Here is a 4,758-nt window from a genome sequence, read left to right as displayed (position 1 = left end):
GAGCTAAGAATTGACATTTTTCAAGGGGTGCCTTGAGTCTAAAGAGGGGTGCCCTGAGCCTAAAAAGGCTGTGAACAACTGCCTTAAACTGACAGCCTGGAAATGCATAAGCTTTTATCCCTAATTTAGACAGGGCCTAAATTAACATTAATCACAGAGCCAAATAAATACATCATCAGGACTGTGTTGAGGGTGCTATGGGACAGCTTTGCCTAATGCCAACTGTAGGCATCCACTAGTATTAACATTGATTTGGCCAAATTAGTGTCAATACTAGTGAAAAGCTCTCAATGCATAAAAGGACTAGCTAGAAGTATAACCTTCATGCTATGACACAAGCCAATGGCATCATTTATTTCAGATTCTCTTTAGGCCTTGAACCACTTATCTTGCCTTTTATTGAAGCACAAAACATTTTATAAGCATTAAGTAAAACCTAGCACTCCTTCTGGTTTGGCAACAGTTATATTTGACATATAAAACAGTGGCATAAAAAGGCTTGTGACTTATCCAGGTGCTGCTGTGAGTTGTGACCAGGTGTAACGGAACTCCTACCCCTGTTACTAGGAGGGCTTGAAGAGGTAAAAGGTCAGAGATCAGGAAGCTGAGGCAATTAACTGCACCTGGCACTGGGGAAAGAGGGACAAAAGAGTCAATCAGGTGACTGGAAGGGAGTTGGGCTAAAGAATATAAGCCAAGTCCCTAAGCCGGAAAAGGCCAGTCTGACTCTGGCCTGCCAAGCCATTCTACATCTGGCCTGCCAGGCCATTTGGGGCCCCTCAGATTTTTAGAAAGTATTTATCTGCTCCTGGCTGCCTGTCAAAGATGACAGGAACCAGGGGCAGTAGGACACAGGGGGAGCCGTTAGCAGGATGCAGCAGCCCAGCCTCACCCCACCCCCAGCCCTTTCTCTGTCTTCCTGCCCTTGCTCTGCTCCAGCATCATGGACAGAGTGTGGGAGCAAAGGCCTCCGCCAGTAGTGGGAGGCGGGGGTGTCCCATACCCACACCCCTTCTCACATTGCCATACATGCAGACACCCACACCCCAGCCACCCTTCCCCCCCACACCGCTCCTCTCAAACCCCATACCCACCCACATAGCCACACCCCACAGACACCCCCCCCACAACATACAAGAGGAAGACTTCATTTTATATACAATCATCATAATATATACAATCACCTCTATGTACACTACACAAATGCATATAAATAACAACAAATTTTTTTTTTAAATCAAATTAGGGAAGTTTTAGATGTCTGCTGCTTAGAATATAATTTAGTATTTTTCTGGTTCTGAGATGGCAAAACCCCTTGCTGAAAGGAGTACTTGCTGGGCAAGGGGAGGGACTTCTGGTGGCAAAGATCAGGGGTTAGGAGGCGGGACTTTGTCACAAGATGGCAACTGGGGGCAGGGCACCCGTCAAGGGGCAGGCTACTCATGCTGCCCTCAACAGCTTAAGCAGCCCTCCACCTGAAATAATTGCCTGCGCCTGCTGTAGGAGGTGGGTTTACTGGTGCCCAGACAGTCCCCAAGCTGCGAAGAAGAGATCAAGGGGAACTCAAGCTTGGGAGAATCTTGTTTCACAGCTGCTAGACTGATGTTTATGTTTTTGTTGTATCTACCAGATTGTGACTGCAAGGGGAAGAGTCAGCAACAGACAGGTGCTTCCCCTCTGGGCCAACCCCAGAGGCTGAGACCTTGAATAGGCCCAGGCAAATGGCATGAGCCAGAGTGGAAAGGGGGGGGTGCAAGGCTGTGACAGCCGAGACACTGACAAGTGCCCAAAACTTACGTGGGTGTTGACAACAAACAATACTCTCGCTGGCAGGCAAGTGACAGGAGGCAAAGTAGGATTGAAAAGTCACTGGCAAGGGCAAGGGACAGACCTCTGCGGGTACTAAACAGGACAAAGAATAAAACTTACTAGGGCCGTGTGAAATTTCACTGGGTGTTTAATTTAAAAGCTGTTTCAATACATTTTGAGCTTGAAACAGCAAAATCAAAACTAAAGGCTTTGAAACAGCTTTGAAACAAAATAAGGACACTCGAAAGATTTCAAAAGTTCTGAGTTTCGAAGTCAGGCTTGCTTGGCTTCAGCACCGGTCCTAGCCAGCAGTGGCAGCATGCTGTCATCCTACACACAGATCCAGGGGCCTGTACCCCCCAGGAGGAGTCTGGCACAGCCACGCAGCCCTCCCAGGGGGTGCAGGGCCCCAGATCTGCACGTGGGATAACAGCAGGCTGCTACTGCTGGCTGGGACCAGCACCAGCTCTGGGTTCTTCCCAGTGCTGAATGCAGGCTGTGCCGGGCAGACTTGGGTGCTGGTGCTGACCCCAGCTGGCAGCGGCAGCCTGCTGTCATCCCACACGCAGATCCGGGGAATCCCCCAGGAAGAGTCCAGCAAAGCCCTGCAGCCCTCCTGGGGAGGCATGGGCCTCCAAATCTGTGCACAGGATGCCAGCAGACTGCTGCTGCCAGCAAATGATACGAGTTTTGCTTTGAATGGTTAGAGGTGCAGTTTACACACCTGTCCCTCATGAAAATGACACAGTTTAACTTTCACTCAAATACCCGCAGAAAAAACAGCAGTAACCAGGACATGCTAGGAGCCAAATCCTTTACCACCTCTTATGGGCCTAAGCAGACTTAAGCACATATGTGTAATACTACTCCATCCTGTCCCAGTTCCTGAAAAGCTGTTACCACATCTACCTTTGTAACGTGCCATCACCTTATCCTTAAGATTGAGTTCTAAAAAGCAGCAAGTGGAAGGAGGACCTATCTACCTGTTGAGCTGTTTCTTCAGGGACTTGAGCAGGGTGGAAGAAGATCATGCTGCATCCAGACGTGCAGCTGTGTGGTATGTGGTAAAGCTGTGTGAAATTTTGACAGGCGTTTCATTTCAAAGCTGTTTTCACATGTTTCGAGCTCAAAACAGCAACATTGAAACGAAACAAAAGGGTTCAAAACAACTTCAAAACAAAACAAGGGCACCTGAAATGTTTCAAAACATTTTGAGTTTCAAAGCTGGGCTTGCTGCAGCTAAACAGAAACTAAGGGGGTGGGGAGAAGGACTGCTCTCTCATATCGACATCTAGCTCTCTGTTCAATTTCCCAGCTCTTCCCAGGGGGCACGGGCCCCCAATCTGCACATGTGGTTTCAGCAGGCTGCTGCTGAAACTGCAGCAGCAGCCTGCTGAAACCCAGTGTGAACATCCAGGTGCCCATACCCCTAGGAAGAGCTGGGGAATCAAATGGGGGGCTTGGGGAATGTTGGATGGGGGTGCAGGCCCAGATCTGTGCGAGGGATGACAGTAGGCTGCTACTGCTGGCTGGGGTTCATCTCATCTCAGCATGGGCTGCACCACACAGACTCAGGTGCTGGCACTGACCCCAGCTGGCAGCAGCAGCCTGCTGTCATCCCACATGCAGATCTGGGGGGCCACACCCCCTGGGAAGAGTCCAGCACAGACCCACAGCCCTCCCGGAGGGCATGGGCCCCCAGATCTGTGCACGGGATGATGACAGGCTTCTGCTGCCAGCAAATGATATGAGTTTTGCTTTGAACAGTTTGAAGTTTAGTTTCCCAGAAACCCCTGCATTCATCTTGAAACATGGCAGGCTTCATCCCTGCAATTATCATCTGAATCGAGCAACAAATAACCAAGTTATAGGCATTTTCATGATTCTCCATTATAGCCTATAGGTAAACCATCAAAACGTGGCAAAACAGTAAAACAGTTTTGACAAAATTAAATGGAACAGTGCTTTGAAACAAAATGGTGCTCTTTCACACAGCCATAAAGCTTACCTCTCTTAATCTTAGCACTATCATTTAACCACTAGGTGCGGCTTCACTTTGGAACCAAGACTGCTGTCTACAGAAGGGGCTGGCAACCTTTTGCCACCTTGGGCTGCTGCTTGTGATACAGCACCTGCCTCAGGTCACATCCCATCACCCCCTGGCAACCAGCAGTTGCTGCAAAGGGGATAGTTTGGGAGGAGAAAAAAAAAAGGCAGTAGGACCCTTGTGATTCCTCTCCTGCTGCAGCAGAAAAACTAAACTGAATATGGCCAGCACTCAGACACTGGGGATGCCTCCTCTGCTGCTGTGGCTGAAGCATGCAGCAGATTCCTTGGAGCGCTACAGGCAGGTTGCTGACCTGTGGTTTGATGTGTAAATGGGAGAATTTAACAACTGCTGAAGTTTTCCAAGTCTGGAGTCCTGAAATAGCCTGCACCAATATATCTGTCTTCTAACTCAAGAAGTAGTTTTGTTTGAAGCTACTCTAGGATTAAAGCACATGTTAGCTGATGTGGGCAGCTGCCCTCCATCCAGTCAACAGGATACAGATCTTGCCCAAGGATCTGTATGTTTATAATGCTGGCCTGGGGTTAGCAATTGCCTGCTGTTTGGAATACTGACGCATGCTCTCTTTGCGACAGCCTAGTGCAGCATTTGTTCAAATGGTGTAATCTACTGCTTCTGCACAGTTACGTCATACTGATTATTCTGTGCAGTGATTCACAAGGAGAGTAAAGAGAGAGAATATCTATCCACTGAATACGTTTTGATTCAGACTTTCAGGCACAGGAAAATTAACTTAGCACCCTTGAAGTGAACGCAACTAAGTTAGATCCTATGCTGCAAGTTAAATAGGGTAGAAAGTACAACATATAATATATATATACATTTTGAAAAGCAAACCACAAAATGGCTACAAAAGCTACAGAAAATTAGACATCCAGCTC

This window comes from Crocodylus siamensis, chromosome 2 (assembly GCF_052110815.1).
Source record: "Crocodylus siamensis isolate JL-2025a chromosome 2, ASM5211081v1, whole genome shotgun sequence".
Classification (NCBI taxonomy): Eukaryota; Metazoa; Chordata; order Crocodylia; family Crocodylidae; genus Crocodylus; species Crocodylus siamensis.
This window is presented reverse-complemented; position numbering follows the sequence as displayed.